The sequence below is a fragment of the Coenobita brevimanus genome, chromosome 55 (assembly GCF_032717465.1).
Source record: "Coenobita brevimanus isolate Jiangsu-jjx chromosome 55, ASM3271746v2, whole genome shotgun sequence".
In the NCBI taxonomy this organism is placed as follows: Eukaryota; Metazoa; Arthropoda; class Malacostraca; order Decapoda; family Coenobitidae; genus Coenobita; species Coenobita brevimanus.
In genome coordinates this window covers 33,434,536-33,461,717 of record NC_137008.1, presented here as the reverse complement: position 1 = coordinate 33,461,717, position 27,182 = coordinate 33,434,536, and the positions used below count along the sequence as shown (strand labels likewise).

The following is a 27,182-nucleotide window of genomic DNA, read 5'->3' as shown; positions in this document are numbered from 1 at the left end:
CATAACAGACTGGCCAGGAAATAGCCCAGACCTCAACCCGATTGAAAACCTCTGGTACCTCGTAAAGCAGAGTCTCCAAGGGAAGGACGTGAGCTCTCTGCCTAAGCTGGAAGCCGCCATTCGTGACTCCTGGGACAAAATACCCCTCCAGCACCTCAGGAGCCTCGCCCTTTCACTTCCAAGACGTCTCAGGTCCGTGAAGAAACGTAAAGGCTACCCTACGAAGCACTAAAGGTAAATAAGATGCATTATTTATATGTTTTTTCAATGCTGAAAGGTTTGTTTCTCAGGAGGGACGCAGGGCGCTCCATACTTCTGACGAGCACTGTATATATATACATATTATATATATGTATATATCGTTTCGTTCGTTTCGTTTTTAAAGGCTCCAACATGCTTGCATGCATCTGCCTTGGTCACCTAATGGCGGCTTTCCATGTTGCACGATCCATTGCAGCCTCCCTGTTCAGTCCCTTAACCCTGAGGTCACACTTAATGACCTTGTCCCATGTCTTTCTTGGTCTACCCCTCAAAACCCTGCCCCCAGTATTAACACTTCTCACCTTCCTCACCCAATTATCATCCCCCATCCTCTCCACATGTCCAAACCATCTCAATCTACCTCTCCTCATCACAACACCAATACACTCCAGTCCCATCCTGCCTCTCAACTCTTCCATCGTAAATGCAACCCCCCCCCCCCCCCCCCGGGCCGCCGCCGCCGCCCCGGACCTTGCATGCATTGTCATTTCTGTACGTCTGAGCTGGTGAATATCCTCCTCCTTTACTACCCAGGTCTCACTACCGTACAGCATTACACTCCTAACACATGCTGCATACAAAGACCCCTTAGCATGTAGGGAGAGCCCTATCAATGTCAGAAGAGGCAAGAGCTCCCTGAACTTCTTCCAACCACTTCTAACCCTAGCCACAGAGCTAGCTCCAACCCCACCTCCAGCACACAACATGTCTTCCAAATAACAAAACTCTTCCACACACTCAAGAGATTCACCAGCAAGTTCAATCCTTTCATGCCTGACAATCACCACCTGCTCTCCCCAACACGCCGTACACATAAAATCAGCATTATCTCGCAGTCTACCTCTGATACCACTACATCTCTTGTACACCCATTTATCACAAACACTGCACAAGATGGAATTACTTCCCACGCCCTTGCGGCAAACTGCACATGGCCACTCTTCCTCATCTTTGACAGTACTGCCACCGACTCTAGATATCATCTGTCTATCTATCTATCTATCTATTCCCAGACGCCTCAATCCCGTTTGGGGTGGCCACAAACAAATCGCCTCCATGTCGCTCTGTCCCCTGCCATTTCGCTGCCCCGCTTCCAACTCACACACCCCTCTCTCATATACCTCTCCACCCCATCCCTCCATCTCATCCCCTGCCTCCCCTTCCCTCTTCCCCCCTCCACCTCACTCACATACACTCTCTTCGTCAGTCTTTCACCTTCCATCCTCTCCACATGGCCAAACCACCTCAGTGTATTCCTCCTAACGCTTCCTATCACATCCACATCCACACCACAATGCTTCTTTATATCTTCATTTGTCAGCCTGTCTCTCCATGTGACTCCACAGGCTCCTCTTAAATAACTCATTTCCACTGCTCTCACTCTTCACTTGTGTCCTTCCAGCACCGTCCAAGCTTCACTACCATACGTTAGAGTTGGTATCACAATACTGTCATGTAGTAACTTTTTCACTTCCATGCTCACTTCCCTGCTTCTTATCACTTTTGTTTTATCTGCATTAACCCTTAAGCCCTAGTGCCCCATACCATCTCTCAACTTCCTAAACCTTTCCTCCGCCTCCCTTTCGTTCTCTGCAATCAACACCAAATCATCAGCATACAACATCTCCCACGGGAGTCCGTTTCTAAAGTCACTTGAAATGGCTTCAGGTACCATGATAAACAACATGGGACTCAAAACTGACCCCTGATGCACACCAACATTCACGGAAAACCCATCACTCAAATCTCCATTCACTCTTACCTGGATGTGAGCACCCACATACATAGCCATAACCACCCTAACCAGCCACTCCTCCAAGCCAAGCTTTCTCATTGCCCACTTCACCACCTGTCTAGGGACTCTGTCAAAGGCCTTTTCCAGATCAACAAAAACAAAATAAAGATCCCTTCTCCCACCAATATATTTTTCCAGAAGCTGTTGAACAATGAATATGGCATCAGTGGTCCCCCTACCTGGCATACACCCAAACTGCATCTCATCAATATTCACTCTTTCTCTAATCATACCTTCTAAAACTCTCTCCATTGCCTTCATTATCTAATCTAAAAGCTTTATACCTCTATAATTCCCTCTTTCCAGGGCATCACCCTTCCCTTTATACACATGTACAATTACACTCTTCAATCAATCATCTGGGACAACACACTCATAAATAATCCTATTCATCAGGTCAGTGACTAACCTCACCCCTATATCTCCTGAGGCCTTCAACATTTCGGCAGTCATCCCAGACACACCTGCTGTCTTCCCCACCTTCATCCTGCCTATTGCCTCACTCACAGTAGCAGCATCAATCAAAGGCCAAGGGCCAAACACTGGATCTGCTGGCTCCAACCCTTCCCTCTCCCAGTACTCCTCATTCAACAACTGGCTATAATGCTCTCTCCATGCATCTTTAATATCCTCACTGTTCACCACTACCCTTCCTTCGTCATTCTTCACACACTGCTCACCTACAATATCCTGATCATCCCTCTTCATCTGATTTGCTACCTTAAATATCATATTTTTCCTTTCCCCATGATTTAGATTATCAAGTAAAAGTCTTTGTGACTCAGACTTTGCCCTGTATACCTCTCTTCTAGCCCTACATTTGGCAGCCAAATATTCCTTCTTGCTACCACCCTTCTTCCCTTCCCAGAAAAGCCTTCTTTTCTCATTAACTGCAGCTTCTACACCCTCATCCCACCACCAAGTTACTTTATGTCTTGGTGGTCCTCTTGTCCAACTGCATGTTATATCATTAACTCTCAGGAAATTGTTCTTGAGGGCTCTGTACTGTTCATTAACACCTCTGTCTACAGCTCCCTGTTCAGCCATCACCCTTCTCATCTCGCTATAGAAGGCATCCCTTACTACTTGGTTTTTCAGCTTCCATATTTTTCTCCTAGGTACATAAGTCCTCTTTTTCATCACTCGTTCTTTAAGCACCATATCACAAATCAATAGTTTGTGTCTGCTGCACACACTCCTCACTTTCTATAACTAACATTGCCAGACGCCTTAATCCTGAACAGGGTGGCCACAAACAAATCGCCTCCATTTTGCCCTGTCCCCCGCCATTTGACTGCCCTGCTCACAGCTCACACCCCCCTCTCTCATATACCTCTCCATTCCATCCCTCCATCTCATTCTTTGCCTCCCCCTCCCTCTTCTTCCCTCCATCTCACTCACATACACTCTCCTCGTTAGTCTTTCACTCTCCCTCTCACATATATATATAGATAGATAGATAGATAGATATAAAGTGTGTATTGCCGGACTCCTTAATCCCGTAGGGGGTGTCCACAAACAAATCGCTTCCATGTCGCCTTGTCCCCCGCCATTTCACTGCCCTGCGCACGGCTCACACATCCCTCTCTCATATACCTCTCCATTCCATCCCTCCATCTCATTCTTAGCCTCCCCCTCCCTCTCCCTCCCTCCACATCACTCACATTCACTCTCCTCATTAGTCTCTCTCTCCATCTCATATATATATATACTGGTATACACACACACACACACACACACACACACACACACACACACACTAATGTGGAAACTAGAGCATATAGGAGGACTGAAGGGGAACCTCCTAGAATTGATGAGAGACTTTTTGAGAGACAGACAAATGAAGACAGTAATAAAGGATAAGATGTCTGGATGGAGGGAAGTAACAAGTGGAGTCCGACAGGGCTCGGTGTTGGCGCCAGTAATGTTCCTGATTTACGTAAATGATATGGTAGCTGGAGTGAACAGCTATGCAAGTCTGTTTGCTGATGATGCAAAGATCATGAGGAAGGTAGAGGTTGAGAAGGATTGCAAAATGCTGCAGGAGGATCTGGATAGGATACATGAATGAAGCCGGATGTGGGAAATGAAATTCAATGCAAAGAAATGTAAAATATTGGAAATGGGTAAAAGTACCAAGAGGCCATCATTGAATTATTTGATGGGTAATGAACCAATCACAAAAGCGAGAGAAGAGAAAGATTTGGGTGTGCTGGTCCAGGACAGTTTGTTACCTGAAAAACACATTAACAAGACAGTTAGAGAGACGTATAAACTCCTGACTAATATAAGTGTAGCTTTTCATTATATGGACGAGGAGATTATGAAAAAATTGATAGTGGCCATGATTCGCCCCAGGTTGAAATATGCAGCAGTAGTGTGGTCCCCACACAAAAAGAAAGATATAAACAAGATTGAGAGAATACAAAGAACAGCAACCAAAATGGTCCCCAGTCTGGCAGATCTGTCGTACAGAGAGAGGCTGGAAAAACTGGATTTGCCTTCCTTAGAAGAAAGGAGAAGGAGAGACGACATGATTGCAGTGTTCATGACCATGATGGGAGTAGATAAAATTGACAAAGAAGATCTGTTTTTATGGGATAAGAGAGTAACAAGAGGACACGGGATGAAACTGAGGAAGCCAAGCTGCTTGAAGGATATCAAGAAATATAGTTTTCCTTATAGATGTATAGACCTGCGGAATAACCTGGACAAAGAGATCGTCCAGTCTAAAAACTTAAATGAGGTTAAAGCTAAATTTGACTTATTGAGAAACAGAGATGGGACCCCACGAGCGTAGCTCATTTCCTGTATATCACAATTAGGTAAATACATACAAGTGGGCGTGGGGGTCTCGAGCACCTCCTGCGATTGTCTGGATCTTCTCAGTCGAGTCAAATCAACGCCTTTTCAGTTGTATTTCACCTTGGGAAAGAGGAAACAGTTGCAGTGGGCAAGGTCAGGCGAATAGGGTGGTTGGGGAATGACTACCGTGTCAGTGGAAGCCAGGAACTGCCACACAACAACTGATGCGTGGGCAAGGGTGTTGTCGTGATGCCGGACCCAGTCCTTGTTCTTCCACTGTTCTGGATGTTGTGGCAGATGTTCTTCCTCAGACACTGTAAAACATCACAGTTAAACTTTCTGTTGACAGATTGAGCATGTGGGACAAATTCCTTACAAACAGTCCCTTGGATATCGAAGAAAACAATCAGCATCGACAAGACATTGCTGTGCCATTGGTCTGCTGTTGCAAAACCAAACCACCTACACACCATGTTACAATAGTAAACGTAGCTCAACAACACGTCCGTTCACAGACATGACCGGGTCACACTGACACATAAGGGATGCTGATGACTCCTCCTAGCGGCAAAAGGCAAAACTGCAAACGGTTGGCTCCCTGTCTTTAAATAACTGGAACTTTTGGGTAGCACCACGTGTGCGTGTGTGTGTGTGTGTGTGTATATATATATATATATATATATATATATATATATATAAATATATACATATACATATATATACATACAGTGCTCGTCAGAAGTATCGAGCGCCTATGGCGGGGCGCGCAATACTTACGGCCAAAAAAGAATCGCCCGTTTTGGGTGCTAAAAAATGAGCCAGATGTTTGCGGCGCTAGCATGACGTAACGGTAGCCTGAGGCCTTACTGCGTGCTGGTTGGTTCCCACAGTTGCCTACGTGCTACCTGAGAGAGAGGAACTCCGCCGCGTCTCCCTCTCTTATTGCGCCATTTTTTACCGAGTGTCCCACAGTGTTTTGGCTTTCACCACTTTGTTATGGCACCTACCCGTGAGCTATCGAGTGAAATCGTATCCCAGATCATTGCTCTAAAGGAGGCAGGCCACCAAATGAAGGAAATCAGTGAATTGGTTGGCGTGACTCAGTTGACAGTGTGTAGGTGGTGCGCCCGTTTTCAAGTGGAAAACAGTGGTGACGTTCCCACAAAGAAACCGCGGTCTGGTAGGCCCAGGAAAACTTCCCCGAGGTCTGTTAATGTTTTAAAACATGCAGTGGAGTCTAATCCTCGTGTGAGTGCAAGGAAAATAAAGGAGAGCAACCCGGAGGTGTCTGGTTAGGTTTCTATGCGCACGGTGTCTCGAAGGGTCCATGAACTTGGTTACACAAGTCACAGGCCTGTGAGAAAGTCTCTTCTCACACGTTACCAGCGACTTCGTAGGCTTGCCTTTGCTAACAAATACCTAACTGGAGTGAGGAGCAATGGTTGTCAGTGTTGTGGTCTGATGAGGCAACATTTAGTGTAACCTGTAACAGAGGAGCACGTGTGTACCGGCGCAAAGGTAGTGACCCGCTTGACCCACGTTATGTGGAAAGCACAGTTAAACACCCTGATTCACTCATGGTATGGGGTTGTTTTTCTGGTGAAGGTTTGGGGAAGCTTGTTGTGCTTCCCAAGAACTGCAGAGTGAATCAGGATGTTTATCTGGAGCTTCTTTGTGATCATTTACCAGAGTCCTTTGAGCTCACAGGTGCACGAGTGTTTCAGCAGGACGGTGCACTTGCTCATAAGGCCAAATTGGTCACCAATTGGCTTCGTGACTGCGAGGTATCATTCTTGAAAGACTGGCCAGGCAATAGCCCAGACCTCAACCCGATAGAAAACCTCTGGTATGTCGTAAAGAAGAATCTCCAAGGGAAGGACGGGAGCTCTCTGCCTAAGCTGGAAGCCGCCATTCATGACTCCTGGGACAAAATACCCCTCCAGCACCTCAGGAACCTCACCCTTTCACTTCCAAGACGTCTCAGGTCCGTGAAGAAGCGTATAGGATACCCTACGAAGTACTAAAGGTAAATAAAATGCATTATTTATATGTTTTTTCAATATTGAAAGGTTTGTTTCGTAGGAGGGACGCAGGGCGCTCGATACTTCTGACAAGCACTGTATATATATATATATATATATATATATATATATTTATATACATACAGTATATACAGGGTGTAACGCGACGTATGACAAAAACTTACACCATTGATCTATCATGTAATTCTGAGTATATTTTGTTCTATACACATATGCTCTCTGCGACCCCAGTTCAGTACCCAGCATTCGGCTGTTTTGTGTAAAAGCTCGTCTCTTGCATGTGCCATTGGGTGAGAGCTTCGCAGGGCGACGGGAGACGAGTATTATTAGCTTATACTGTACTATACATAAAAATCCCATATTCTATCAGTACACACGAGTTTTAAGAAGAAACTTTACGTAGTCTATTGATGCTTTAACATCGTCATGCATTCATGCAATTCTTTTGCACATATAGACTGTAATTAAGGATTAAATTCAAATTTTATGGCTTGCAAGGGAGTAGGGAGGGAGGGAGGGAGGACAGGCTGGTGTGTTGTTGCCAGTTAGGTAATACTTGGTTTGTAGGATGTTGCTACCAGCATTATCATAACACCCACAGCTCATTCAGTGAAAGAACATTACTGTACTGGGTGACTAGCATCACTTTAAGTCAGGGTAATATTATTATTCATAACAATTTTTCTGCTGCAAGTAAACGTGGCACCTTTTTTTTTTCATATGCTGACGTGAGAACAGATACAGGATTGCCAATGTAACGACTATGTTGCTATACCTATTTTCTTGCTTCTACTTGTGGCACTAACATCTGGCAACATAATATCTAGCTACATTCTGGATATTTTTGCCATTTTTAGGTGATATTCTAGAGATTGTATCGTATTTTCTAGCGATGTTTTGCAGTGTTTATTATCTAGCGACATTCTAGCAAGTTTTCAGGACTAAACTAGCGAGACTGATAATAAGAACTTGGCAACCCTGCGTCCACTTTCATTTGAACGGGAACATTTGCAGGGGAGGCACATACTTTAAATACTGTTTTCTGCGTTCTGTTGTTCACCGGGTTTAGCTTTACATGTTCATGAAACAGCATGCCACGTACGTACAGCAATGAAGAATATGCAGATATCGTGTATTTTTTTACGGATTCTGCGATGATGTGCTGCAGAGAGGAACACAGGTGGAGATACCAAATGGCGCCACGTTTACTTGCAGCAGAAAAATTGTGATTAATAAAAATTTTTCCTGACTTAAAGTGAGGCTAATCTCCCTTTAGAATAACGTTTTTTCACTGAATGAGCTGTGGGTGTTATGATAATGCTGGTAGCAACATCCTACAAACCAAATATTACATAACTGGCAACAACACACCAGCCTGTCCTCCCTCCCTCCCTACTCCCTTGCAAGCCATAAAATTTGAATTTAATCCTTAATTACAGTCGATATGTGCAAAAGAATTGCATGAATGCATGACGATGTTAAAGCATCAATAGACTACGTAAAGTTTCTTCTTAAAACTCGTGTGTACTGATAGGATATGGGATTTTTATGTATAGTACAGTATAAGCTAATAATACTCGTTTCCCGTCGCCCTGCGAAGCTCTCATCCAATGGCACATGCAAGAGACGAGCTTTTACACAAAACAGCCGAATGCTGGGTACTGAACTGGGGTCGCAGAGAGCATATGTGTATAGAACAAAATATACTGTACTCAGAATTACATGATAGATCAATGGTGTAAGTTTTTGTCATACGTCGCGTTACACCCTGTATATATATATATATATATGGAGCCTCTGTGGTACAGTGGTAAAGTGTGCTTTTTCATACTCTGAAAAACGAGGGTTCGCGCCTTGCCAGGTTAATAGACTTTAGGAGCATTCTTTTGGCCACGTACTGCTTGGCGGACATCAGGGGTGCTGTGGTTGAACCAGTGTTGCATACTATAAAGTATGCTTGTACCCAGTTGGCTTGCGCAGGCCAATTACGCTTTGTTCACAGACTACACACATCGAAAGCCACTGCAACACTACAATTACACTTACAAGCACTTCTCACCCTACATACAATCTCTACTGGGCAGCCTAAGCCACTTGGTAGAAATACATTGGCTGTATCATCCCCACTTCGGTAGGTATAGGCCGGTCTTGCAGTGGACACTAAAATGGCTGATGAGATAAGATTATATATATATATATATATATATATACAGTACAATCCCAGCTATCCAGTATCCAGACAAATGGAATACTCAGAATAACGGGAAAATTCACGGGCTGGTAAAAACGTCAGTAAGTTATAACTGTGCGCCATTTTGAATGGACCGCCAAACCGCCGTTTTATCGTGTCACGCGAGGCTGGGTGAAGTTGGACTAAGCGAGGTGAAGACATTTCTGGCTAATGTAAATCCCTAGTAAATCCTCTTATCCAGCCCTCCTCCTCCCTCTTTCCCCTACTTGAATTCAGTCATCCTCCACACCCTCCACAATTTCCACAAATCACCAGTCTGCTTTTTACCACCAGACAGTAAACAAGCTCTCTTGCTGTTGTGTTGCTCTAATGGACGGTAATTTCAACATTCCAAAATGCCTAAAGAGCAAACTAAACGTAAGCGTGTCGTGCCTACCTTGAAACAGAAGCTGGACATATGCAATAGACTTGAAAAAGGCAAACATTATAAAACACTGATGACCGAATATAATGTAGGAAATCCAACGATTTTATATAAAGACCCAGCATCCAAGCTCAATGAATTTTTCATGAAAAGCGAGACAAGTAAGTCCATTACAAAAGGCATACTCTTCATCGTTCAAGTGGTTTTGCTTAGAAAGATCTAGGGGAGCACCTATTTCTGGTCCTCTTATCGAAGAAAAAGCAAAATAGTTTCACAATAAAATGAATACAGAAGTCGAATGTGATTTCAGTGTTGAATGGTTAAATCGTTTCAAAGACAGGCATGGAATTTGTAAGCCAGACATCTCGAGAGAGAGCAAATCAGCAAACGCCGGTGTTTTTCTTCCTAAAGGACCGACTCTAACTTGCACCACATAAATTCATCTTAGAACGCATGTGTGCTGGCAGAGATGAAAAAAAAAAATGTTAATAGGAATGAAGGTTTACTTTGTTGGAAGAAAAAAAAATATATATGCTTGCACTTCATAAGTACATCATGTATTTTATTTTGTGCAAAACAGCTGATTGGCTGCAGGTGAAGGGTGGAATGATGGAGGTCAGTCGGGGCCGGGACCGTAAGCAAAGCTTTGTGTGGGGGCACAGGTGTGATAATTCTACAGTGCAGTCTTAACATCAGTTCACCAATAAATGTTCGATATTTTATTTCTTTATATTTCCACTTTTATGAGTACAGTACATACAACGAATACTTCGGTAGTTAACAATGGTGCAAAACAGTGGCGGAATGGTGGCGGTCAGTTGGGGCCGGGATCGTAAACAAAGCATGTGGGGGTACAGGTGTCGTGATAATTTACCAATAAATATTCAGGATTTTATTTCTTTAGTTTTCCACATGAGTACAGTACATACAAGAAATTATTCGGTAGTTAACAGAATGGACTTGTGCATTTTGTAGTACCGGTACTGCAAGGCATTGCATGCCGTCCATTATGACCATGGTGTGTGTTTGCGAGGCAATTTTTCAGGTGGAATCTCTTGGTGTGCCCCCTGATGTGAGTGGTGAGTACACGAATTGTATTTACTGCTGTGATAATGATCGCCTTTGTATAGATTTGAATATCAGAACTACGGGAAAAATCTGTAACCGGGAAGGTGAATTCCCCAAGCCGCCCGGTTAAATGGGATTGTACTGTGTATATATATATATATATAAGTGTGTAAGTAATCCCTTTACTATCCAGACACCCACTTTCCAGACACTCCGCTTACCGGACATTGTGGGCCTGGACCTTCTGAACCCAAAAAATCACAAAAAAAGAAAAAAATTACCCCCGAAATCCGAATTTTTTCCCACCTGTAATTTGAAATTGCTGCTTGGCGCCGAACAGGTGTTTATACCACGGCCCCTTCACCCCTTCCTTCCTCGCCACTCCCCTTCAAGGTTGCCATTTGGTGTTTTTCATTACCAAATGTGGGCCAGTTTGGTAATGAAAAATCTGTTTGGTAATGAATCAGAATAATGCATTACCAAACGGATTTTTCACATGTATGAGGATACATAGGATGGAGATTGTGGATTGTCTGCTTCTCTGATTAATCTGCTAGCCTACATAGCGTGAAAATAATCAACATGCTGTGAATTATAAGCAGAATGACTACATTCATTTCCACTTGTATATATAATTAGTGAAGATTAAATGCTAGCTTTACGAATTTGGTAATGAAAAGTTAAATTTGGTAATGAAAATTGAGGAGTGTGGTAATGTGGCCGAGCTCCAATGTGGCAACCCTGCTCCTCCCTCACCACTAGTTACTGCTTAACTGCAATCACGAGTAGATGCTTATTGCAATGGATGGGTGCACGTGCTTGTTTTTTGTGAATAAACAGTGAATTAACTGCAATACCTTGCCGCTAGATCACATGGGAATTTACAGCCTTGTGCAATGTTACAAAATTAGAATTTAGAGTGCATTAAAGATTAACTGTGGAGTGCAAACTGGCGGTTGAAACTAGCATGGTGCAATTGACAATGTACTGTACAGTGTTAAACAATTATAACTCACAGTGCAAAGAAGTATCGTAAGTGCAGCACAACACTGGATTACTGTACGTGCTTCAAGGGTATATTCACCACTGCCAAAGCCTTAGAGAAGGCGGCCACTGACATGCTGTAAGTTCCCTCGCTGAGGTACAGTCACTTCTAAATCCTCATTCTTTAGTTCCTTGTTATTTATTTCATGCTTTATGTCCATTATTGGTGTGAAAAGGGTCTTAAATAGGTTTAAATAGATGCTATGCATGTCTGGTAGGGAGTTATATAGGTGGCTTTCAAAGTTGGGCTGGGTTAGGGTCCTTAACCAGTCCAGGAGCCAGGGGCCCACTTTCTGGACAGGACCACTTTCCAGACATGCCTTTGGCTGTATTACATCGGATAGTGGAGGGATTACTATCTATCTATCTATCTATTGCCAGACGCCTTAATCCCGTTTGGGGTGGCCACAAACAACTCGCCTCCACGTTGCCTTGTCCCCCACCATGTCACTGCCCTGCTCTCAAGTCACATCCCCCTCTCTCATATACCTCTCCACCCCATCCCTCCATCTCATCCTCGGCCTCCCCCTCCCTCTCCCCCCCTCCACCTCACTCACATACACTCTCTTTGTCAGTCTTTCACCCTCCATCCTCTCCACATGGCCAAACCACCTCTGTGTATTCCTCCTAACGCTTCCTATCACATCCACATCCACACCACAACACTCCTTTATATCCTAATTTGTCAGCTGTCTTTCCATATGACTCCACAGGCTCCTCTTAAATAATTCATTTCCACTACTCTCACTCTTGACTTGTGCCCTTCCAACAACGTCCAAGCTTCATTTCCATACGTTAGAGTTGGTATCACAATGCTGTCATGTAGTAACTTTTTCACTTCCATGCTCACTTCCCTGCTTCTTATCACTGCTTTCAAGGAACCAGCAACCTTTCTTCCCTGCTGTGCCCTTTCAAGCACTTCACCCTCCAAACCTCCATCCTTACTCATCACACTACCCAAGTACTTAAATGTACTCATACTTCCCAATTCCTCACCATCCAGCCTTGCTGTACATTCACTGACTTCACCTCTCTCAAAGACCATCACTTTACTCTTCTCTACATTCACTTTTAGATTCCGTTTCGTACACACTCTCCCAGACTCATCCACCAAACCTTGCAGCTCCCCTTCGTCTTCACTCAACAACACAGTATCATCTGCAGACAACAGTACAGGGAGTTTCCTAACACTACCCTCTCTCACCTGGGCCACTCCAACATCCACTACCCTACCTTGTATCTCTTTTATTACCCCATCCATGTACAGATTGAACAACCATGGAGACATGACACATCCCTGTTTCAACCCAACCTTCAAAGAGAAAAATTCACTCAGTTCATATATATATATATATATCTGGATGTTTGAGTTGCCCTGGTGAGAGAGGATAGTGTTTGGAAACTCCCTGTACTGTTGTTTGCAGATGATTCTGTGTTGCTGAGTGAAGATGAAGGGGAGCTGCAAGGCTTGGTTGATGAGTTTGAGAGAGTTTGTAAGAAACGGAATCTAAATGTGAATGTAGGGAAGAGTCAAGTGATGGTCTTTGAGAGAGGTGAAGTTAGTGAATGTACAATGAGGTTGGATGGTGAGGAATTGGAAAATGTGAGTACGTTTAAGTACTTGTGTAGTGTAATGAGCAAGGATGGAAGTTTGGAGGGTGAAGTGCTTGAAAGGGTACAGCAGGGAAGAAAGGTTACTGGTTCTTTGAAAGCAGTGATAAGAAACAGGGAAGTGAGCATGGACGTGAAAAAGTTACTACATGACAGTATTGTGATACCAACTCTAACGTAAGGAAGTGAAGCTTGGACATTGTTGGAAGGACACAAGTCAAGAGTGAGAGCAGTGGAAATGAGTTATTTAAGAGGAGCCTGTGGAGTCACGTGGAGAGACAGGCTGACAAATGAGGATATAAAGGAGCATTGTGGTGTTGATGTGGATGTGATAGGAAGCGTTATGAGGAACACACTGAGGTGGTTTGGCCATGTGGAGAGGATGGAGGGTGAAAGACTGACGAAGAGAGTGTATGTGAGTGAGGTGGAGGGGGGAAGAGGGAGGGGGAGGCTGAGGATGAGATGGAGGGATGGGGTGGAGAGGTATATGAGAGAGGGGTGTGTGAGTTGGAAGCGGGGCAGTGAAATGGCAGGGGACAGAGCGACTTGGAGGCGATTTGTTTGTGGCCACCCCAAATGGGATTGAGGCGTCTGGCAATAGATATATATATATATATATATATATATATATATATATATATATATGTATATTTATATATGTTAATATATATTAATAAATATATGTTAATATATATATTAATATAATTAATGTACTGTATATTGATATAATTAATATATTATATATGGATGTGGATGTGATAGGAAGTGTTATGAGGAACACACTGTGGTGGTTTGGTCATGTGGAGAGGATGGAGGATGGAAAGACTTTCAAAGAGAGTGTGAGTGAGTGAGGAAGAGGGAGGGGGAGGCCGAGGATGAGATGGAGGGATGGGGTGGAAAGGTATATGAGAGAGGGGAGTGTGAGTTGGGAGCAGGGCAGTGAAATGGCGGGGGACAGGACGACGTGGAGACGATTTGTTTGTGGCCACCCCAAACGGGATTAAGGCGTCTGGCAATAGAAAGATAGATAGATATATACATACATATATATATATATATATATATATATATATATATATATATATTTATAGTATATATATTAATATATATATATATATATATATATATATATATATTAATATGTGTTATGTATATAATTATAGTTAAAGCTCGATTATCTGGCATCCGATGCATCGGCACATCCATATAACTGGAACGCAAATTTGATCCAGTATGGGGTCGAAAATATTCCTGATACCGGTCTTTTTGTATGTATCATAACGTACTCTCGCGATGACTAATTTCTGCTCTGGGATGCCCCCTTCTTATCCCCATATACCCAGGGAAGACGGGAGGGGGGGATGAAAAGAGCTCCACCCGCTTCTACCCCAGCTCCCAACCCTCCCCCATACCCTTACCTCTCCCAGCCCCCTACTCGTCATTCTTAACTGGCAGTTACATCTCAAGCTAACCTCATACTTTACACTCATAGTCACATTACTAATACACAAATATAAAACACTAGGATATGTAAAATGTATATAATATGACTGAATACACTGCGGCAAGAAATTAATGCATTATAACGTTGATGATAAAACAAAAACGTTAACAACGGCCATCCTAGGCCTCATGCATTGGGTGTTTGCATGCTTCTGTGTCTGTGCCTGTGTGTTTGAGTGTGTTTTATGTCTGTGTATTTCAGTGTGTGTGTGTGTGTGTGTGTGTGTGTGTGTGTTTGCACCCAACACAGGAGGCTTGAGGTGGCCATTGCTAACGTTTTTGTTTTGCTGTCGGCATCATAATGCATTAATTTCTTGCTACAACATGTTGATAGTTATATTCTTTTAACATATCCTAATGTTTTTTGTTTGTATTAGTAGTGGGACCAAGAGTGTTAAGCATGAAATCAGCTTGAGATGTAACTGCTAGTTAAGAATGACAGGTGGGGTGGGGGGTTGGTTAGGGGTATAGTGGATGGTCGGGAGCTGGGGCAGTGTTGGGTGGAGGTCGTTTCGTCCCCCCCTCCCCTCTTCCCTGGGTATTCTGAGGTAGGAAGAGGGCACCCCTGGGCAGATATTAGCGAGCGTGAGTGTACCTGTACTGTATCTTACCTGTTCAGTATCTAATACTGAATAATGTACTCTATGAAATAAAGTCCCAAGTTTGGTACTGTTTCATTTGTTTGACTTCCCAGAAAATTTCTGAGAGTAACATTCGATTATCCAGAAAATTCAATATCCGGGATGGAAGAATCCCCATGCATTCTCGTTAATCAAGCTTTTACTGTATATACAGTAATCCCTCCACCTACCGATGTAATAGAGCCAAAGGCATGTCTGGAAAGTGGTTCCGTACAGGAAGTGGGCCCCAGCCTCCTGGACTTGTACTTATGGACCCTAACCTAGCCTGACTCAGAAAAACACCTATACAGCTCCCTACTGGACATGCATAGCACCTATTTAAACCTATTTAAGACCCTTTTCACATCAATAATGGACATAAACCATGAAAGAAATGAAAAGGAACCAAAGAATGAGGAATTGATAGTGACTGTACTTCAGCCAAGGTACTTGCAGCACGTCTGTGGCTGCCTTCTCTAAGGTTTTGGCAGTGGTGAAAATGCTCTTGAAGCACGTAAAGTAATCCAGTGTTGTGCTGCACTTAATTCTTTGCACTGTGAGTTATAATTGTTTAACACTGCACATTGTTCTTAACTGCACCACGCCAGTTTCAACTGCTAATTTGCACTCCACAGTTAATCCTTTCCACTCTAAATTCTAATTTCTTAACACTTCACAACACTGTAAATTCCCATGTGGTCTAGTGGCTAGGTATTGCAGTTTATTCACTGTTTATTCATAAAAAATGAGCATGTGGCATTCACTACGATAAGCATCTACTCGCGATCGATGTTAGGCAGTAACTGTTGGGAGTGTTGGTGACAGGAAACAGAGTTGGCAGATCGCAACGGCCACATTACGAAACTCCTCAATTTTCATTACCAAATTTAACTCTTCATTACCAAATTCGTAAAGCTAGCATTTATTCTTCACTAATTATATATACATGTGGAAATACATGTAATTACTCTCCTTATAATCAACAGCATGTTGATTATTTTCACGCTATGTAGGCTAGCAGATTAATCAGAGAGAGCAAACAATCCACCATCTCCATCCTGTGTATCCTCATACATGTGAAAAATTCGTCTGCTAATGCATTATTCTGATTCATTACCAAACAAATTTTTCATTACCAAATTGGCCCACATTTGGTAATGAAAAATACCAAATGGCAACCCTGACAGGGGAGGGGGGAGGAAGGAAGGGGTGAAGGGGCCACGGTGTAAACAGCTGTTCAGTGACACACGGCAAATTTAAGTTAAAGGTGGGAAAAAATTCGGATTTTTTATTTTTTTATTTTTATTTTTTTCTTGGCCATTTTGGGTACCGATAGTCCAGGTCCACAATGTCCGGTAAATGGGGTGTCTGGAAATTGGGCGTCCAGATAGTACGGGGATTACTGTAAGTATCTATAAATATATATATATATATATATATATGTATGTATACATAGATATGGAGCCTGTGTGGTACAGTGGTAAAGTGTGCATTTACACACACATCCAAAGCCACTGCAGCACTACAATACACTTACAAGCACTTCTCACCCTACATACACTCTCTGCCAGACAGCCTAAGCCACTTGGTACAGATACATTGGCTGTATCATCCCTGCTTCAGTTGGGATAGGCTGGTCCTGCAGTGGACACTCAAACGGCTGATGAGATGAGATCTATCTATCTATCTATCTATCTATAGCCCGACGCCCTAATCCCGCAAAGGGTGGCCGCAGACAAAACGCCTCCAAGTCACTCTGTCACCCACCATTTGACTCCCCTCCCCCCAACTCACCCCTTCCTCCCTCATATACCTCTCAACTCCATCCCTCCACCTCATCCTCGGTCTACCCCTTCCTCTCCCTCCCTCCACCTCACCTACATACACCCTCTTAGTCAGTCTTTCATCCTCCATTCTCTCCACATGTCCAAACCACCTCAGTGTATTTCTCCTAATCTTTTCAACCACATCCACATCTACCCCACAACGTTCCTTCACTTCTTCATTCGTCAACCTGTCCCTCCACGTCGCTCCACATGCTCCTCTCAAGTAACTCATTTCCACTGCTCTCACTCTTGACTTGTTCCCCTCTTGCAAGGTCCATGCCTCGCTTCCATACGTCAGGGTAGGGATCACAATACCATCATGCAGTGACTTCTTAACTTCCATGCTCACGTCCCTATTTCTCATCAATGCTTTCAGTGTACCAACAACCTTTCTTCCCTGCTGTACCCTTTCACGTACTTCATCCCCCAAAGTTCCATCCTTACTCATCACACTACCCAAGTACTTGAATGCACTCACATTCTCCATATCCTCACCATCCAACCTCACTGCATACTCTGTGACTTCATTCCTCTCAAACACCATAACTTTACTTTTGTTTACATTAACTTTCAGCTTCCTCCTCCTACACACTGTCCCAAATTCATTCACCAAACCTTGCAACTCCCATTCATCTTCACTCAACAATACTGTATCATCAGCAAACAGCAACACCGGAAGCTTCCAAATCTCACCCTCATTCATTAGGGCCACCCCCACATCCACTGCCCTACCTTGCACCTCCTTTACAACCCCATCCATATATATATTAAACAGCCATGGAGAAATCACACACCCCTGTTTCAGTCCCACATTGAGATCAAAGAACTCACTCAGCTCACCATCCACTCGCACCATAGCCCTAGCTCCCTCATACATACTCTTCACAGCACTCAACAATTTCCCCTCCACTCCATATATTCTTAATACCTTCCACATACCTTGCCTATCTATTCTGTCATAAGCTTTCTCCAAGTCCATGAAGGCAGCATACACTTTCCTTCCCTTCTCTAGATACTTCTCCACTAAACATCTTAGAACAAATATCTGATCTACACACCCTTTTCCCTTCCTAAATCCCCCTTGTTCTTCTCCCACTAGCTCCTCTGTCATATGCCTAACCCTATCAATGAGTATTCTACCATATATTTTACCAGTCACACTAAGAAGGCAAATACCCCTATGGGTACCACATACTTCTCTCTCCCCTTTTCCTTTGTACAGAGGAACAATTATACCTGATTTCCAGTCCTCTGGAACCCTTCCCTCTTCCCAAGCCAATCTACACAACTTCCATATCCACTCCACAACAATCTCACCCCCATACCTAAGGATTTCACCACACATTCCATCAATTCCTGGGGCCTTTCCCAGCTTAATCTTCTTCATCGCTTCCACTACTTCCGACCTACTGATCTCTTCCTCCCTCCTCTCATCTCTTCTTCTCCCAGCCATTCCCCAACCACTTATACTCACACTGCTCTCACTCTCTACATTCAACAAATCCTCAAAGTGCTCCTTCCATCTCCTCAATTTCTCTCTCTTCTCCACCAACAATCTATTATTCCTATCTTTCACTCCCCTACTATTTCCCCTTTCACACTGCCTTACTTTCTTTACCTCCTTCCAAAACAATTTCTTACTCTCCCTCCATTTCACACTCAGATTCCTCCCAAACTCTTCATCCACTTTCTTCTTACTCTCCTTCACCAGTCTCTTAACCTCCCTTCTCCTGCTCACATATACCTCTCTCTTCTCTCTCTCATCTTCTCCCCTACCTCTACTCGCCAACCATTCACCATGTGCCTTCTTTTGTTCCACAGCTCGTTTCACCTCTTCATTCCACCATGCTGTCCCTTGCACACCCTTGCATCTCCTCCTCACTCCACAAACCGCCTCACACGCTGCGCTAATCTCTTCCGTGAATATCTTACATACGTCTTCCACCCCTTCCATCTGCTCTAGCTCATACCTTCCCAATCTTTCTTCCACTATGCTCTTATACTCTGTCCTTTTCTCATTATCTTGCAATTTCTCCACTCTTCTCACAGGAGCTGCTTCCTCCTGTCTTCCCCTTCGTCTCCTCAACCACTTTCTTTGCAGCTCTACCTTGGCCATCACTAAGTGATGGTCCGAGACTCCATTCCCCCACCCTCTCCACACCCTTGCATCCAACACTTGTCTTCTCATTCGCTCATCCACACACACGTAGTCTATCATTGCCTTTCGTTCAACAAGTTCACCATCCATCCTCCTCATTACTCTCCATGTATACTGGTGGATCATCTTATGACGAAAGTAGGTGTTGGCTTTTGCCAACCCCTTACCAGCACAGATGTCCACCAAAGCACTACCATTCCCATCTACCTCAGCTGGCACACCCCACTGACCAACCACTCCATCCACTCGTACATTCCCAACTTTGCCATTCATGTCTCCATTCAACAGCACTCTCTCGCTCCTCTCAAACTTGTCCATACATGCTTCTACTCTCGCCCAAAACTCATCTTTCACTCTTGCCACTCGATCCTCTGTTGGAGCATACACACATACAACCGCCCAAGCTTGTATAGCTACTTTCATCCTCACCCATACAATCCTTGCACCCACTGTTCCATACTCTCTTATATTCTCCTTCCACTTCTTGCTTATCATCAGACATACTCCCTCTCTTGCCCTCTCATTCTCACTGACTCCTGCACATATACCTACACCGTATTCCCATTCTCTCATCCTTTCACCTTGCCATTTAGTTTCAGTCAATCCACATATATCCACTTTTGCATCCTCAAGCACCTGGACAATCTCTCTCTCTTTTACTTCATCATTCACTCCTCTCACATTCCACATTCCTACCCTCAGAATGTCCTTTGTCCATTCCTTAGTCGTCAACGTATGGTCCGTCCGGGTCCGAGGCGCTTTATTTGCTTTTTTAGTTAGTTCTTTTTACGGGGTGGGGCACTAATATATATATATATATATATATATATATTTATATATATAATATATATATATAATGTATATACAGTAATCACTCCAATATCCGACGTAATAGAGCCATAGGTAGGTCCGGATATTGATTTTGTCCGGATATTGGCCCCCAGCTTATGGACTTGTACTTATGGACCCTAACTCAGAGAAACACCTATACAACTCCCTCTGGACATGCATAGCACCTATTTAAGACCCAAATCACGCCAATAAGGCACATAAATGACTGAAATAAATGCAAAAGAAACATAAAATGAGGGTTTAGAAGTATGTTCATACATTAATAAACATTCTGGTACTTATGGACCCTAACCTAGCCTTACTCAGAAAAACACATTCCTACTGCACATGCATAGCTACTAACACCCTATTCACACCAATAAAGGACATTAAAGAGTGAAATGAGGTAAGTATAGTATGGAAAAAAGTACAGTATGAAACATTCTGGCTACTTACAGCAAGTCCCTGGCCACCTCGATGAATAATCGCCTCCTCTCGGACTGTGACAGTAAGAAGGATTTCCTGACGCATTTGCAGTACACTGTTCCTGAAGTCTTGCACTGAACTTAGTCAATAACACACACAAGTCCGTTCTCTTCACAGTGTGCGCTTTTGTCTAAATAATGCTCCATTGTAACTTACTAAGTGTTGCACTTTAACTTTTCCCATTCTTATAATTTTCCAAAGCCAAAACAAATAAGACTATTTACGTTAAATTTTTTTTTCAATTGAGTCTTTTCTCTCACAACTTTAAATCCTTAACACAACACACTGTTTTTTTCACTGCACTACACTCTAAATTCCCGTGTGGTCTAGTGGAGAAGTTCTTGCTGTTTATTCACTGTCAGAGTCCGAGAGTATCACTGGCAGGCGACCTAGGGGTGCATCGCTGGGTCTTGGTGATGGCGTACCCACTGCAGAAGACTCTGAAGACAGCCGCAAACTCACGTCGAGCGGTGACTCCGCCGTGGCTGATGTGCTGGGCTGTGGCTCGGAGCATGAGGGCCTGTCTTGTGGAGGCAACGGAGTGGAGCCAGGGCTGGGCACAGCGGGGGTCATGGGCCTGAAAAAACTGTCAATGGTTGAGTGACGCAATGACCGACGATTCTAACGATTAATGATGCGCTGCCTGAAAGCACGCACTTCCTCCACGAGTCCCAAGGGCCCCATCTCCATGTCGCAGTCCGGGTGTTCCAGGTAGTCTAGGACGAACTCTAGGTGTTCCCGGAGTGCGCTCAGCTTGGGGATGGCTGGAGTAGTGTCCTGCTGAGAGGAGTCCGCATCATCGTCGCCTTCAGCGTTGGAATCTTCAAGTTCGGTACTGACACCTGCAACCGAAGACGCGATCTCGATATCGTACAACGTCTGATACCCAGAATCACCCTCGTCGTCATCCAACCACTCACGAACATCGTCCACATCAACAACATCGCCGTGCGTACGTAGCCGTGCATGGAAGTCATCCACGTCAAACCCTAGAAAATCGTACTCCACATCCGTTCCGAGAAGCAGACGAGACCAACCATTTTCCAAAGTCTTCACAGGGACTTCCTTCCATGCACTAGCCGAGTTGTAGATTGCAGACTTGATGTTGTAGCGGCGAAGGTTTTCCAAAGTCCGCTTGCCTCATGTGTCCCGTCCCTCCCTGCGCTTGTCCTCGTCCTCGAGAACAACGATCACCTCGTCCAGGAACTTCCGACGGTATAGGCGCTTTGTTGCCACGATCACTCCTTGGTCCATTGGTTGGATGAGAGCAGTCATATTAGGTGGCAGAAACATGCACCTAATACGGCCATTTTCAGCAACCAAGTCCTTGTCGCACGGGTGGGCAGGTGCATTGTCGAGAAGAAGGAGGGCCTTTACCTGGTCGCGCGGTATTCCCAGTGTCTTCGTCTGGTAATGGATGACCTCCTTGACGAAGTGACGGTGAAACCAGTCTTTGAAGATCACGGCTGTGAACCATGCCTTCAAGAATGGTACTAGACGACAGGAAGGACATCCATCACCCCACGAAGGCACCGAGGCTGCTTTGCGCGGCCAACAACAACGGGCTTAAGCCGGTGCATGCCGTTAGCACTGGCACAACACAAAGCAGATATCCGTTCCTTGGAAAGCTTGCAGCCAGGTACACGTTTCTCCGTCTCCTCGGCTAGAGTGTTCGTTGGCAGCGAGCAATAGAATAGGCCAGTTTCGTCAGCGTTGTAGACTTGACCGAGAGTTAGGCCCTCCCTGTCGATCAAGCCCTTCACCTTGTGCCGAAACTCGTCAACTCCATCCTCGTTAGCGTCCAATGCTTCGCCATGTGCTTTACGGTTGGTAAGGCCATGCCGCAACTTGAACGCGAAGAGCCAACCCTTGGATGCCTTGAAGTCTAGGGCGTCGTGAAGCCTGACGAGCTTCTCAGCAGCATCCTTCAGCTCCGTTCCCCGTACCATCACACCAGCAGCATGTTGTTGTCAATACCAAATCAACGTGGATCGGTCGATTTGTGCAAACTTGGGGGTAAACAGAACCTTCCTTTCCACATTGCATTTGTTTCTCGACGAGAAGTCAGCGGTGTACTGCATGAGTTTGTCTCGAGATGTCTTGATATCGAACAAAGTAGACCGGGCCAGGTTAAACTTGTGGAGAATGCGGGAAGAAGACCACCCTGCATCAACTTTCTCCAATATCTCCCGTTTCTTCTCCAGAGTCAACACCACTCTCTTCCTTTTCTCAGGTGGCGGGGCCATCATCACACACACTAAGAGGAGGTCCGAGAGCAGCAGGAGGCCCTGCAGCAGGTAGGGCACCACCACAAAAGCGATCACGTGGGCAGCCATTACGACGAGCGTGCACTCACGGCGAGAGACAGGCGGAAAGAGGGGAGGATCTAGGGGCGCTCTATCAGACGTCGGAGGAATGATGCGCCAAAACAATGCTCTTCCGCGCCGCGCGCGTTAAGTTCAAATTACGGACGGGAAAAAATCGTTTTATTTATTTAATTTTTTTGGGGAGGTTTTCGGACCATTTTGGGAATGTTGGATCTGAGGACGATTATGTCCAGGTAGTGGGGATGTTCGGTTATTGGGCGTCCGGATATTATAGTGATTACTGTATATGTATAAGCTGAAGCAAGACTCAGTACATGTGTGTAAATGAGAGAGATGACAGGGGAACCGTGAGGCTGCAAGGTGTAGAGGTGGCAAAGGTTGATGAATTCAAATACTTGGGGTCAACTGTACAAAGTAACGAGAGTGTGGTAGAGAGGTAAAAAAAGAGAGTTCAGGCGGGATAGAGTGGGTGGAGAAAGGTGACAGGAGTGATCTGTGTCAGAAGGGTCTTTGCAGAAATGAAAGGGAAAGTTTATTAGACTGTAGTGAGGCCAGCCATGTTGTATGGAATGGAGACAGTACCACTGACAGAAAGACAGGAGGCACAGTTGGAGGTAGCAGATTTGAAGATGTTGCGTTTTTCACTAGGAGTGATGAGGTTGGACAAAATTTGAAATGAACATATTAGAGGGACAGCGCACGTCAGTATAGGGACAAAGCTAGAGAGGCGAGACTGAGATGGTTTGGACATGTGCGGACGAGGGATTAGAAGTATGTCGGGAGGAGGATGCTGGAAATGGAGTTACCAGGCAGGAGAAAGAGAGGAAGACCAAAGAGAAGGTTTATGGATGTAGTGAAGGAGGATATGTGGGTGGTAGGTGTAAGAAAGGAAGATGCAGACGACAGAGTAAGATGGAGACGGGTGATCCGCTGAGGCGACCCCTAAGGGGAGAGCTGAAAGGAGACGATATATATATACTGTATATATATATACAGTATTGTGGTAGGTGGGGGCGCTCGCCATCCACTCACTCGATGTAGTGCTGCTCTCGGGTGTCTGCCCTTTCCTCTCCTCCATCCCTCTTTCCTTCCATCCTCTTCTATCTTTCTTTCGTTCATTCTTTCCTTGTCCTTCTACCTATGAGCAACTTTACACTCCCTCTTCTGTCTCTCTTTCCTTCATTCTTTTCTCTTCTTTCTGCCTGTGGGTGACTCTACACTGAATGACAAGCCAAATGGTTTCCTTTACACCAGGAAACCATTTACTACACTGGAGGGTAACCATATAACAAAATTTTGGCGCCTGATGGTTTAGTGGATAATTATTGCGCTCCAATCGGATTGAGCTGGTGAAGTTTTATATCCAAGGGATGGTTGGGGTTGATTGCTCATGTAATGTCACTCAGGGATGAGTGAGGCTGGTCACTCTCATCTTAAATGTTGGGACCAACTGCCTAGCCCCGGGCTCCTACGCTCCTCATGGGGCAATGTAGGATTGGATGATAGATAGATAGAATATATATATATATATATATATATATATATATATATATATGTATATATATGTATGTATGTATATATATATATATCTATCTATCTATTGCCAGACGCCTCAATCCCGTTTGGGGTGGCCACAAACAAATCGCCTCCAAGTCGCCCTGTCCCCCGCTATTTCACTGCCCTGCTACCAACTCACACCCCCCTCTCTCATATACAGTACCCTCGCGTCCAACACTATAATATTGTCATGCATGGGTCACGTGTTGGACCAAAAACGTGTTGGACTAACAACAGAGCTTATGGGGAAAAATGAATTATGTTAACAACCCTAGGAAAAGTCACCCTAAATACCTACCATATACCTATACATATATTGGTACTATTGTAATTATAATAAATGGTACTGTGCTGTGAATGATAACTAACCTTTTAGGATAGTGTTGGTGGGCTTGCTGGGAATGGAAGGTGGTATCCAAGGCTGTAGGTAGTCCTACTGGGTCCTCGGAGGATGTCTGCTGGCGTCACTAGCGGGTAATGGCTGTTGCTCCTCCTCAACCTCCCTCATAAATCCTTTGAAATCACACTCAGAATCACTATCTTCGTCCACAGCCATGGAAGGTCCTGCTTCTGCCTGTCCTAGCACTCTGTAATCCTCGGCAAAGGGCATGCTTCTCACACTGTTGCCAGAGCCCCGTCTCGTGACTGTGGAAAGTGATCGCTGTCACTGACTCGATAGAGAATAAGGAGAAGCAACTTTGTTTATAAACTGGTACGCACGCCGATGAGAAGGGTTTCAAAACGATTGATATTTATTCTAAAATATTAATATGTATTCAGTGTCAGGCTAAATGTTCAGTGCTGTAGTACGGTACATTCTCTGTCGAGTCGCCTGGGTTTTGGTGACACTGTTTTGCCCATCGTATCTTCGGCAGGAATCCATCTAGATGAATTCCAAATGCCCGTGGTATCGTTGGCAATTTTACCACATTACCGTTCCGATTTACCATCGTATCCTCGGCAAACCTGGTATGAAGTGCCATGTGATAGCCTTCAGCTGCCAGGATCTTGTCTTGGTTTTTTATTATGGTCCTCATGTTGGCTTCATTCATGTCATAGGCCTTGGCAATGTCAACTTTCCTCTCCCCTTTCTTCTTCCTCTCGATGCTCTCTAGCTTGGTTGCCTGAGGGAGGTGCCGACGCTTCTTGGGGTTCTCAGAAGGCTTCCTAGGCATCATGAGCAGGGTAAAATGCAGTAAGAAGGGCAGAAAATGCAGCAAGAAAAAAACACCTTCCAATGCAATTATGCGACTGAGTGGCGCTGTGGCGGGAGAAATTTAAACAAAACATCACGTGACACCAGAGGCGTTTTTAATTGGGCGGCATCACGATCACGTCACGATAGCGGGCAGGGAAGACTACTTGATCAGAAGTTTTCATTGGCTGTCATCATCATGGGAATGTCCAGAATAACTGTGTTGGACCGGGAGTGATCGTGCTAGAGTTGAACTCTGCGGATTTCGCCCACTTCTCGGAGCTCTGTCCGTGTTATGCTAACACACTCGTGTTGCAGTAATTAAATCGTATTAAATAATACTGATTATTTGCTCTCCGTGCTGGACCTGAATCGTGCTGGACTAACGCGTGTTGGACGCGAGGGTACTGTACCTCTCCACCCCATCCCTCCATCTCATCCTCGGCCTCCCCCTCCCTCTTCCCCCCTCCACCTCACTCACATACACTCTCTTCGTCAGTCTTTCACCCTCCATCCTCTCCAGATGGCCAAACCACCTCATATCTATATCTATCTATCTATCTATCTATCTATATATGTATAGATAGATAGATATATATATATGAGGCCCCACATGCAAGATTATACCCATGCGTCATTTTTTAAAAGTGGCAGAAATTGCATTTAAAGTTCTTACAACTTTGAAGAACGATACCACAAAATTATTATAGCTAGGATAATGGCATTTACATCATTTTAAAGCTGCTTGTCTGTACTTTATCTCAAAACTTTTTAGTAAAGATACTATTGTTTTTACCCCCCAAAAAAAAGACATTAGCATACAAAGCTGCTACTTTTATGTATAAACTAGTACCTCAGGCTACTAGGTAGTAAGTTCCTTTATGTTGTAAGATCAAGTTGAATATCTGTAGAGTGGTTGCTTATGAATTTGCCTGGTTATTGTCATAAAAAGTAAGTTTGAAAAAAAAATAAATAAATATCGGTTCACATTTTTTTTTTTTTTTTTTTTTTTTTTTTTTACCTAGTCCTCATTGCCCTGTGTTTTTATGTGAACAGTAGACACTTTACATCAATTAAATGCAATAGCAAACAAAATAACACCAATAAGACTAGAAATAATGATGTTTTACATTAATCATATTAATAAATACAGTGGTTTCTGCAATAAAAAATACATGTACAACATAGTGGCGAAAAGTGCTTGATATAGGGTGGCGATTAAACCCTGTGTTATTTCTATGGGTTTTTGCCCTTATGTCTTGGGTCATACGTCACATCCACCAAGTCCACATGAAAGTTCATACTCTGAGGAACTGTGGGATAGCATTATCTCAACAAGGTGGTGCATGGGTATATTCTTGCACACGGGGCCTCATATATGTGTGTGTGTGTGTGTGTATATATATATATATATTCATTCATTCATTCATTCATTGCC

The 27,182-nt window shown here is 44.1% G+C and overlaps 1 protein-coding gene across 1 annotated transcript in view; it reads left to right on the top strand.

Annotated features, from left to right (window-relative positions):
- Positions 1–27,182, top strand: part of HUWE1 (HECT, UBA and WWE domain containing E3 ubiquitin protein ligase 1) — a 1,134,422-nt gene that overhangs the window by 899,536 nt on the left and 207,704 nt on the right. The gene's annotated exons all lie outside the window — the stretch shown is intronic.